At 50.8% G+C, this 12,434-nt stretch overlaps 1 protein-coding gene across 6 annotated transcripts in view; it reads left to right on the top strand.

Moving 5' to 3' along the window:
- Positions 1–4,781: 4,781 nt before the first annotated feature.
- LOC126519697 (USP6 N-terminal-like protein) overlaps positions 4,782–12,434 on the top strand; it is a 242,522-nt gene continuing 234,869 nt past the window's right edge. For all 6 annotated transcript variants that reach the window (XM_072285058.1, XM_050169056.2, XM_055065370.1 and 3 more), the window contains exon 1: positions 4,782–4,919. The gene's annotated coding sequence lies outside the window, so the exon portion shown is untranslated. The remainder of the gene's footprint in view (positions 4,920–12,434) is intronic.

Here is a 12,434-nt window from a genome sequence, read left to right on the forward strand (position 1 = left end):
TCTAACTCAAGAATAGCCCTTAGCAGTTCTGGTTTTCTGAGTTTGTCTGAGACATCCAGACCCAACTCTCTTGCAAGCTCCAGCAATTTCGGTTTGCGCAACGACTTCAAATCCATGGCTGCTCTGAATGCTGCTTTCTCTACTGCCTACTATTGTCTTGCCGCAAACTAACCCGGCAGCAACGACAACCACAATTACCAGCTCTGTTTCTGACACTAACAAAAGCCTGGCAAAGCTCAGAAGAAGAAAGTCCCGCACTCACCAAACCTCGCAGCCAAGAATTCAGCGCAGTCGTTCCGCTGCAGGCAACCAGTCATCACACAGGGCTCGTTGCACTGCTCCCGGATGGTCGTTGTGCTGCTCAGCATACAGTCAACCGCATATCTTCGCTGCTGGCCTCTGTTGTCGCGATCTCACCGCTGGCAACCAGCTGTTGGAATCGCACCGCTGGCACGAGTTGTTGGAACCTCAGTGCTGACGCCCGTTATTGCAAATGGGTCGCAAGCCCCAAGGGTAGCGTTGGCCTGGCGGCCTGGGGCACTGGAAGCATCCGAAGGTCCCGGCAAAGCATGAGTCGACTGGTAACAGAACAACTTGTTTATTCTAACATCGCAAAAGAGCGGGCGGTCAGGTCGACCGAAGTGGAGAGACGGGAGAGCACGTAACTCAACAGAAGAAATCGGAGCCTCTCTCTTGGCGTCCGGGGGCAGCTGCTCTTATACTCTCGGAGTTGAGGGCAAGAGGAAGGCCTCGTGTCGAGACCACGTGACGGCGGCCACGGACAGACTGAGAGACACGTTGAGACGAGTGTAGTGACGCATCCGCCGGCCGGGCGCCGGACAGACCTCCTCGCTTCACACTTGGGGAGCTCCTCTCCCAGGCTGCCGCGCTTTGACAAGCGTGGGCACACACACACACACGCACACACGAAGACACGTGGCACTGAAACGCGCCTGGACGCGCTTGGCGGGGAGGCTTTGCGGCAGGTCCGAACGGGCCAAAATGTCCGCCGCTTTGAACGAAGCCCCGGCGTCCGTTGCATCCGCGCCGGCTATACCGCGCGTCGTAGGCGAAACGTAACACTACATCGCGATTTATGAAGGCGGCTGTCTAGCGCGTTTATGAGCGGCTACTCTTCTCAACTTATTTATGACTGTTTTCTTAGACATCCAAGATTTGCTGCCTGTGTAAAAAAAAAAAAGCAGGAACGCCCGCTGGTGACGCAACACTTTTTTTTTCTAAGTTATACAGGCGATGTATAAAATTGTTGTGCTTTTAGAGTGGTTTATGTAACATATGCATACTGACAGAGTGAAACTAATGCTACTGGGTGTTCTCTTGTTTTGTATTTCTTGTTATGCATCAAGCACAACATTATTTGGGTATGCACCGTAGCATTTCAACATAAAACATAATATGTATGCTGACTTCAGTTCATTGCATGTCCTCGGCTTACAAGCTCAAAATTTTAATAATGTGTTGTGAATATCACCTGGCCATTGGTTTCAAGCTCGAAATGCGTATGTATAAATGAGCAAAGGATAAGTGGAAAAAAGGAAGTATCATGGGCCTCGTATTGGCCATGCTTTTATTGACTGCGATTGTCACGATCTGCGAAAAACAAGTGCCACATGGGTCGAGTGACTCCAGGCGAGAGCGCGCTCACGTGCGCGGAGAAATCATGCGAGTACCTGGTGCACGTGAGGACGCGGAATTCTCGCGCGACAAGTGTGCCTTCGCGTGCCACGAGCACGGAATAACCAACCGCGTGTCTTGAGCAACAAACGCGTACACGTGTACCCGCGTCAAGCGTGCAAGACGCGAACGATCCCTGCAATGAACTCCTTCGCTTAAATATCTTCTAAAACAGTGCCGAAAAGCACAAGCAAGGTGTACTTATACCTCACAGCGTGTTTTTTGTAGGCTTGAAGTTCTCCCGGCCGATTCTGTGTAACCACGCAGAACGACGCTCTCGGTCATTTTTCCCGGTCGGAATCTAGAAAAAAGTCTTTCCAGACTCAGTTCGGTTGCTGCATTCTAAGGCACGGCAGCTAGGCATGATTTCCTTGCAATCAAACGCGAGCGCGACAATCAAAACACAAAAAACGTAGGGAACCTGCGCTGCCTGCGCTCTAACTCAGCCGGGCCGCCAGGCGCTTGGAAGGTATATGGCTCCCCCAAGGTCACGTGGTACGGTTGGGCCAATAAACGCGTCGGCGGCGCGGGGAAAACGAATGCGGTACTCTGAAATTTTTTCCAGTGACTCTACTATCAACTAGACTGGAAAAAATTTCAGAGTACCGCATTCGTTTTCCCCGCGCCGCCGGCGCGTTCATTGGCCCAACCGTGCCACGTGACCTCTGGGGCGCCATACACCTTCCAAGCGCCGGGCGGGCCGGCTGAGTTAGAGCGCAGGTAGCGCAGGTTTCCTACGTTTTTTTGTGTTCCGATTGTCGCGCTCGCATTTGGGTGCAAGGAAATCGTGCCTGGCTGCTGCGCCTTCGGATGCAGCAACCGAACTGAGTCTGGAAAGACTTTTTTTTCTAGATTCCGGCCGGGAAAAATGACCGAGAGCGTCGTTCTGCGTGGTGACACAGAACCGGCCGGGAGAATTTCAAGCCTACAACAAACACCCGCGTGTGCGAGGTATAAGTATACCTTGCTTGTGCTTTTCGGCACTGTTTTAGAAGATACTTAAGCGAAGTGCTCGCGGTGTTACCGACGCTACGAAAATAGGAGTTCATTGTAGGGATCGTTCGCGTATTGCACGCTTGACGCGGGTACACGTGTACGCGTTTGTTGCTCAACACACGCGGTTATTCCGTGCTCGTGGCACGCGAAAGCACACTTGTCGCGCGAGAATTCCACGTCCTCACGTGCACCAGGTACTCGCATGATTTCTCCGCGCGCTCTCGCCTCGAGTCATTCGACCCATATCGCACTTGTTTTTCGCAGATCGTGACGATCGCAGTCAATAAAAAACCTGGTCAATACGAGGCCCATGATACTTCCTTTTTTCCACTTATCCTTTGCTCATTTATACATACGCATTTCGAGCTTGAGACCAATGGCCAGGTGGTATTCACAACACATGCTTCAAATTTTGAGCTTGTAAGCCGAGCACATGCAATAACTGAAGTCAGCATACATATTGTTTTATGTTGAAATGCTACGGTACATACCCAAATACTGTTGTGCTTGATGCATAACAAGAAATACAAAACAACAGAACACCCAGTAGCTTTAGTTTCACTCTGTCACTATGCATGTTACATAAACCGCTCGGAAAGCACAAGAATTTTGTACATCGCCTATGTAATTTAGAAAGAAAAAGTGCTGCGTCACCAGCCGGCGTTCCTGCTTTTTTTTTACACAGGCAGCATATCTTAACAGTCTAAGAAAACAGTCATAAATAAGTTAAGAGTAGCCGCTCATGGACGCACTAGACAGCCGCGTTCATAAATTGCAATGTAACAAACTCTCGGGCATTATCAGTGTACAGAAGTACATATACGTTGCTGTAATAACGCAAATGGCTCATATTGGCCTCCCACAAGATTTAGTGCGCAAAATGGTAATCGAAGTTGGTTTTTACGCCTGCTGTGCACAGATCGTCTTACGATCACCCCCAAACACCGGTGCGCACACGGCAGTCGCAGTGCGTCGTGCGTATACGGCGGACGAAGTCGCCGGGCAGAGTCGAGAACGCGCGGTATCCGATTACAAACTAAATAAATGTATCCGATTTAGCTTGTGAAATTATACAATGAACGTCACTGTCACTGTCAGGTGTTAGTTTCGTCCTGCTTGGAAACATTCAATAGAAGCGGACGGCGGTCCACGATGTTCATGCCCAAAAGCACAAGCTTGCCTCATTCCGGCTCGAAGTGACGAAATGTTTCCTACGTAGCTCGCTCCGCGGGAGCAAAAAAAAAAAAAAACGCGTGCATAAGCTCCCGATAGCACCGCTAAGCTGCTGCCCACAATCGTAGCACAGTTCCAGCAGTAAACACGATCGGAGTGCGAAACAACCGCCGGCTGCATTACTTCGCACAAAATAACGTTTTCTTTTCGTTCTTAGCAACCATTATCTCCGGGCACAAAGTATATGTACTTCATTAAACACTCAACCCGATGTGTCACTGAATATCAAGCTCTTCCAACACGGCGGCCTCCACGCGACACAGTCGGCTTGGAAGGTATATGGCGGTGGCCGCTCAGTGTTGCCAGTTAAATCCCGACCTTTGCGGTACTCTGAAATTTTTTCCAGTGACTCTACTATCAACGCCTGCGCAGCAGCGCCGCTCTCGGTGCCGTTCTTGTTCATGCCCTGCGTCGTGACGCCACGGGACAAAAGCCTCCTGTAAACGAAAGCGAAACCTGCTATAGAAACAGTATTTTAATAAACTATTTATGGTGTTCCGAAGCTTGTGAGCAATAACGTAGGGTATAAGACGTTCAGTTAAGAAAAAAAATAGCGAAATGTATAATATGTCAGTATTCCTTTACGTTACTCGACGGGAGACGTCACTGGCGCGCTTATTTTTTAGCCCTTCTGCTACAGGTTCAGGCCTTGCAGGAGAATGCTTACAACATTACTGACGGAAATAATACAAACCATTTTTATCGCCCTTCTGTTTTAAAAGCACGAGGAACAGCGAATTTGAAATCGAAACGCCGGCAGACGCTAATTTTCGCTGTTTATTGAACGCTTTTTCACTTAGTCTGGCAACAACGTGAAGTGCTTGCCTTTGAGTCCAACAGATGGCGCCACAGGAGTGGTCATGTGACTTCAAGAGGCGGATGCGCCATGGGTCGCTTGTGCAGGCCGTTCTGTCAGCCCCTTGCCGAGTATTCGTGAGAAATCTGCCGCCAAAAAGGATTACAAGAGCCGGCGTATGCGACAGCGCACAATCTCGGTAAGTAGGCACGCTTCTGGCGTCCCTGCGATGCTGGCAACGAGCGCCGCTGGCTCAAACTCTCGCGGCAGCCAAGCGGCCCAGATCAGCCCCAGAAACCTACCTACGTCCGTGTGTTAGCGCGTTTGTTTCTTTTTTTGTGTATTTAACGTGCTCTGCTGCACCACCAAACCTTGGTCGGCCGTGGTCGATATTCGTTAGGCTTATACATTCCGTGCGTCTGTTTATTCGCGACGCCCCGTTCGCGGTGGGTTGCGTGAACGTGTTCGACGATTGCGGGTCGCCACCCCCTCGTCCCCGGGCGATCGCGGGGCCAACGAGAGATGTCCCGTCGCTTCGCGTTCCGCCAAGGGCCGTGATCGGTGCTGCGCGCATGCTTGGGGCTCGCGTTGTTGCCCCCTTGCCGAGCGCGCCCACGCTTCTTTTTCGAGGCGCCCCATGTCAAAACTGGCAGAGGGCGTCGGGCCATGTTTCGCACGGAGCCGCTATGCCGGCTTGCCCGGCAGCTTCCAACTTCCTCCTCCTAGGAATGTAGCAGCTCGGTATGCGGCCAATGTCGAGCCTCTCTTCCCAGACGGTGTTACGTGATGTCATCCGTTGGTACCGGTCGGTGCGTCGAACAGACCGTATCGGCGCGGTCGCTGAAACTGCTTCTGACAACACACGACTATTCTCAAAGGAAACTCGCGTTTGCTTCGGATGCAAAGTGACGTCAATGCCTGCGCGGCCTTCGCAGGAGAAAGCCGGTCGCCGTGTTTTTTTTGCCGGCGGTCGAGTCCCGCGCGTGGGCCGAGACTCCGCTGTACTCCGATTGCGTTGCCAGTGGTGCTTGGATTGCGCCTTCCTGCCCTCTGGTTTATCGATACGGCGCATGCAATTCCGCTCTCCTGTCGGCAAAGTCGTATACGTACTGCGCCCAATTGCTAGCGGACGCATTGGAAACGCAGTCTTAGTTTTTCCTTCTTGTTTTTCTTCTCTCGTTTCTCTTTTTTACGTGCGTCGTAAAAGTGTACAGTAAGGAAAGAAGCCCCGTTTTCAGCCGAGGTTTAAGGTGTCAGCGGGATTTGTAAGGAAACATGCCGAAACGAGGTACCTGACGGGTGCATTCCACGCTGTGAATGAACGCTAGCGGTTTCGGAGTGCTGCACCGTACTGTTCGTTGAATGAGCGAGAGGAAAAAAGCGCTGCGGCAGGTCGTCGTCGAGTGTATTGCCCTCGGAACGCAGGTGCGCTGTGTTGCATGCACCATACTTTCTGACGCTACACACCGCGCTCACCGTTACGCCGCTGTGCGGGCAAGCAGATAAAAGCGGCATGCGGTTGGTTTCGAATGTTCAGGCGCAGTTCGCGTCGGGGACGTTTCGCTCACCAACCCTGGGATGTACAACGCGCCAAAAGCTAAGGTTTACCGCTTCTTTTCATCCCGAGAAACGGGGCGGCGAGGACGGACGTTCCGGGTAGGAGCGAACGGGGGGTCACGTAGCGCACACCACGCGTGAGCTCCGCATGTGGAAGGTATTCTCGGACAGCCTTTCGAGCCACCTTGTCCGGGACGTGCGGTTGCAAATGAGCTTGCCTGGCTGAGGCGATTCACTGCCGAAATATGTTTCAAGTGTATAAGCGCGTGCGTTGACTGCACGTGTGCAATCTCGGAGAAGTTCGCGAATCGCTGTGCGCGGTCGTCGTAGCTGGATGTATTGGCCTGTGTGCCTGCTTCCACGTTGCGAAACTGCGCGCGTCTCTGAGCTCTGTTTGCACGCGAGTGGCCTGTGTTCGTTGCGCGCGGCCAGCGAGCTCTGTTGACGGCGGACGCCCTTTCGATGTGCTTGCCACGGAGGCTCGCGTCGCGCACGCACATGTTTCGGCGAGACGCCGCCATAGTTTACATTTCGGGCCTTTACAGCTCGTTAACGGACGCAGTAGGAAGGCGATTGGAAAGACGGTAAATTAGGCACGTGAGACATTCTCCCTGGCTTCTAACCTTAATTTGCTTAGTTCTACTAATTGTACACGCTGTTTGGATAAATATCGGCTCTTGGCTGTCTACAAAGAGCTAAATATTTGTGAAAATTTAATACAGCAGAAATTGTCTGCAAGAATCAGCACATTTTCCCCTTGTGTAGGACATAACTCAAGAAATATAGTAGCTAGAGAAAAACTGGCATATCAGAAATCTCCTTGAAAAGCTCTGTAATTGGCTCACTTTTGGAACCTCTAGTAGAAATAAGGAACTCTTAGAGGAGCACCTGCCCTTAATGAAGAAACGAGCATTGAATGCGTATCAATTCAGCAGAGAGCCATAGTCAGGCAGAATAAATATCTCGAAATATGCATAAACTTAGCAAAAGCCTGTTCAAGGACGGGCGTAGAGTAGCTCAGGACGAAGGCGGGTATAGTGAAACGTCCGGCTGTTCGTGGCTGCAGCAAACACGAGGTGGTGTGAGGAAGTAGTTACGCTGCCAGCCCTGAAGCTCGCAGATGTCATTCTGTGCTCGAAATCATAGATATTGTCCTGACTGGAAGATGCGTAAAAGTGCGCGTCCCGATTGGATTTGTTGGTCCGCAGTTAATGTGCCGCAAGGGAGGCAGTGCAGGATGACGTGGGTTGGGTCTCCTTTTGAAGTCGCAGAACAATGAACGAAGAGCCCGGCCAATGTGCCCGTAGCTGAGAGGTACGGACACGGAATAGATGTGAAGAAAGTTAGCAGTCAAGCACGCAGTAATTAAATGTTAACTCACGCAACCGGGAGTCATCAGAAACATAGTGAGAGAAGCTGATGCAGTAAATTGTGAGCAAATGACGCAAAAGGCCAATGACGATGAAGAAGTGAAAAGAACAATTTGTATGGTAACACGAACGGCAGTGCCTCGCTTTTTTCTTCCTTAAGCTCGAGTCGGCGGCCTGAGGACAAACACAGTGGAGCAAGTAGCAAAACGAGGCACGTGTCTGGCGCAGAGAGAGTATCCGGTGCGCACCGCAATAAAGGAACGCGTAGACACGTCCCCGTGGCCCTCTCGGGAACGTCCGCATTCCACAGGCGCTGGAATCGGGCGGTAGTTGTGCCCGGTCGGCAGCCGAGACGAACGAGACACGTTTTGAGTGTTGGCGAGGAAAAAAAAAAAATAAAGGTTCATTAACTGTGCCGCAACAGGCACACTGCTAGGATGCAATAGATACCGTAATACAACTTGCCAGTTCGCGCATTCCAGAGTTGTCTGCTTGCGGTCACTCCGTTTCGGATATTGCTCGAAATCGGTGAGCATCGAGGGCGTGACGGAGCTTCGCGGAAGGAGAGTCGCCGCGGTTGGCAAACTGGGCCGCCCGTGGGCACGCTCTGGACGCTGCAAAGAATGGCTCCCAGTGACAGGCGGCTCTGGTACTGTAGAGGGGTTGTTTGTTTCTTCTAAATGAACGTCCTGCACCTCTACCCTCCAGAAGCAAAAAAGAACGACAGTGGCAAAGCATCGGACCGCCGTAGGTAATTTGATGCGACAGCTTTTGTGCGGCCGGCGCGAGCAGGGAATTCTGTCGCCACGACACTCGGGTGTCCTGCTGTCGCGACAGGGTTCCCCGCTCGGTCCGGCCGCAGAAAAGCTGCCGCATCACATTACCCACGGCGGTCCGAGGCTTTGCCACTAGCTTTGTGGGTTATGGAAGAGTGCGAGCGTCGTGTTACACAAAGAGAACGAACAGTCTAAAATATACTTTCAATTATTTAGGGCTTTGAGATGTGTCAGCGTTTTTTCCGTGGTTTATAGGTTCGGGACCTTCGTTTTGTGCAACAAATTAAGAGTCGGAAATATCTCGTCAGAACTCCTTTTAACTTGGGAGGATAAAAAAGTTTGTGCACAACTACGAAATAAGCGATATAGAACAAAAATTCAAATGTGTAATGTCAAAATTAAACCCTGGCGAGAAACACAAAACTAGTTCAGGGTGATAAAGTAATCCTAGAAAACTACATTTTCGTTAATTTGCACAAATAACCACCTCCCAAAGCATGCGAGGCGCATTCCTATATAGCAACTGGGCTTGGTTCTTTGGTGTTCGTAGAAGGGTAATTTGCAAATGCGGCTTCGCTTACTCTTCTCTTGAATTCGGGAGGCTCCAAGACGGCGGCACGCAAACAGGTGCAGCTGATGTCGACATTATGGAGTTGCGCAGGTCATGTGGATCAGCTGACTGTTGTGGGCTTGAATATAACGGGTGTGCCAGAAGTAGTAAAAGTTACTCGCGGACAACTTTTCTTGGCTATGAAGCCAAGGCTACGCAAGCGAAGCGCGCCTCTTTCACCGCTGCTGGAAGTAGTCCCGCAGTTTCTTTCACGTTTTGTTACGTGGCAAATAGAAAACAATATTTTTGTGTTGACAGCACATAATTTGAAACGATACGGAACACTCACCAGTCAGGTATTGGCATTTTATTTTTAGTTTCCTCTCTCGAGTTTTTCCACACCCGAAACGGTCGCACGTTTTGCACATTCATCAAACGCAAGATGGCGCCTGTGTCTTCTGGTGTCGCTCGCTGTCCCGCTGCAGTGTAGTCCCGCCAGTCAACTCCCCTGGGAGGCTGTTGAACAAGGTTAGCAACGTGTTGAAGCACACACAAAGTGTTTGCAGCCTCTGCGCAGAAACCGAGTGAACCCATCTGGAAATGCGCAAACGAGCGAGGTGACGCCGGCTCCGCGCCGATTGCGCGTCCGAAACGGCGCCGCACGGCTGCTGTGCGGAGCTGCGATGCTCGCTGTTCAGAACTCGGTGCGTGTCGGATATGCGAATAAGCGTTGATTCACGCCGAGTTAATTGTATCTGCGTTGACTAAGGAGGTTGTCGAAACCCGTGCCGAGCGCGCCCGGACTACGTTGCGCACGAATACAGTCACGTGCAGAAGCTCCGCCCCCCATAGCTTTGGCTTCATAGCCAACAAAAGTTGTCCGCAAGTATAGTTGACGACGACGGACGGTTTAGGTTTTGCGATAATGCTTGGGAGACAGGTGGTCACACGATCGGGTCGGCTGACGCGAGACTTGGTAATCGGAGATCAATGGGGGAGATGTCGTCGTCCTGCAGCGGACGCATTAAAAATATGTATAGGATGCACTGCGTTCGTGGACACGAATTGATATATATATATATATATATATATATATATATATATATAATTCTGACGAAGGCCGTGCCACGGCCGAAACGTTAAAACCATTAAAGATGCAATTTTCGTAAGTGTGCACCTTCCTTTCTAAAGCTACCTATGCAACGGACCTACAGCACTTCTCATTGAATATATATATATATATATATATATATATATATATATATATATTTTGACACGTGTACTTGTCTTCATCGGGCGACACGTTTCGCCGCCTAACAAATGTTATCGCACAGCGCGGGGCGCGCCTGCATGTATCCGAAGTTTCTGGAAAGTTATCGATGCTTCTATCCGCTGTCTGTTGTCGCCGAACCTTATGTTACCTGATTTCATCGCTTGACACGAATGGTGTAGAACTTTGTGGAAGGCACGCGGGTCCCAACGTTTAGTCTGGAACATTCGATGACTGCTGTATAAAAGCCGACGCGCTTGACCCGCTGATCAGATTTTCGACGATCGCCGAGCGTGTTCGCCGCTATCGTTGTGCTATAAGTGTAGCCTGTTTTGTGGGCACAGGTTCGCCCAATAAAAGTTAGTTTTGTCGTTCACAGTATTGCTACTGTGTTATTCAACGTCACCACCACGTGACAATATATATATATATATATATATGATCATGGAGGTTACATGGACAGGAATTGTCTTTGTTGTTTCGTACGACGATATAAACTGTTGTAATGTAACCCTCAAATCTGGTACAAACGGAAGAAAACACTAACACAGAAAGCGACAACCGGATCAGCCCCGACGTGAACCGGAAAATCAAGGACGGTCAAAAGTTGCCATTTTGCTGATCAAACATCGATGCATGAAGTGCGCGCAAACGAAGCTGCTACTGCCGATGACACATCGTCCGGCGCCGTGCAGGAAGGCCGTGGAGTGCGCGCCGGAGCAACGTTGCTTCCCGCGGCCGCCAGCGGGCGATGCGAGCGCTGTCGCACCCGTTGCGCTGCGGAGCCCGAGGTTGCGATCCGACGGGGGGTGCAAAATAAAAACGCTCGCGCACCGTTTGCGCGTTCAAGAGCCCCAGGTGGGGAAGATTAATCGAGAGACCACCACTGCGGCGTACCTCGTAATCGCATCGTAATCCTGGCACGTGTAACCGCGGAATTAAATTTTATGAGAGTATCGCGGTTTAGCCCAGCATAGGAAGGATGTCGCTTTGTCACTGTGGCCTTGTCAAGCTGACGTCGTTCGGTAAAAAAAAAAAAAAAAATCCGATACGAATGCCGCAATTCGCACTAATTATTATTATTATCGAAGATTATCGCCTTGCTGTGCGTATAGAACTACGATTAGATGGAAATTTAGCCAATTGAGCCACCAGAACCGTGTGACCTCGCAAGGATTGGGCAAATCCGCATTCTTACATATACACTTGCCAGGGTTGCCGAAAGACCAAAGTGCTGGTGGATATTAAAAAAATACAAGTGCTCGACGGCTCTGACGCCCGCCGTCTTGGAGGCCACAATGTTGAGCGGCGCGCGCCGAACGGGCCAGCGGGTAAATTACGTAATCCTTTCCCGTAAAGCCTCTAAACAGGCAACAAGCGAGGGTTTCGTCCCCGATTTAAAGCAAACTTTTTCTCCACCCCAGCGCCTAACACGCGCTTCCTCCGGTGTCTCGTTCTCTGCCGGACACATTTCCGGCGTGCTCGCACTATACCGTCCCACTGGTGCCCACCATGGCTCGTCCGAGCGATCTTCGGTTACCCCGGCCAGCCGACGTCGTATACACATTTCCTCGTTTCGTGTCCCCGCCTAGTGCTTCTTCGTGATTTGGGAGAGGGAAAATAGGCTAAATTCTGCAGCCGCAACGCAGACCAGCGGTCCCGCACCTAACGCGACGTGCGCAGGTCCGTTTCTTCCTCCGCGCAAAGCGATCGCCCCTCGTGCCCGGCCCGTGTGGCTCGCCTTTCACCTGTCCACGGCAGGCGCGCCTACCCGGAAGTCCCACTTTCGACCCGGAAGTGGACGGCGCCGCCGGCTGTCGCGGCATTGGAGGCTGATCTGCGATTCTCGGATAAAAGAAGAAACGCTCTAATTACGCAACCGCTCAACAGGTTTAAACAAACTCGTAGCACTTACGAGATGCGACTAAATTTTAGCGACTGTTTAAGCGTAATTTTGATTTTGCCTCCTCGAATTTCTCATGCAAGAATTTCCGAAAATCGGTTGGTGTAAACAAAAAAATTATCGAGCGCAGTTTACAGATCTGCGAGTCCGCGACAAAAACGTATGCAGCACTTAGGTAAACTGTATCTGTTAGAGCATGTCGATGTGTTAACGGATTAATCCAAGTTAGTACGAAATTTATGAGGGTAAAAGTACTAACAAGTTAGCGGTACAATTTTTGGAGCGGTA

Source organism: Dermacentor andersoni, chromosome 10 (assembly GCF_023375885.2).
Source record: "Dermacentor andersoni chromosome 10, qqDerAnde1_hic_scaffold, whole genome shotgun sequence".
Lineage (NCBI taxonomy): Eukaryota > Metazoa > Arthropoda > Arachnida > Ixodida > Ixodidae > Dermacentor > Dermacentor andersoni.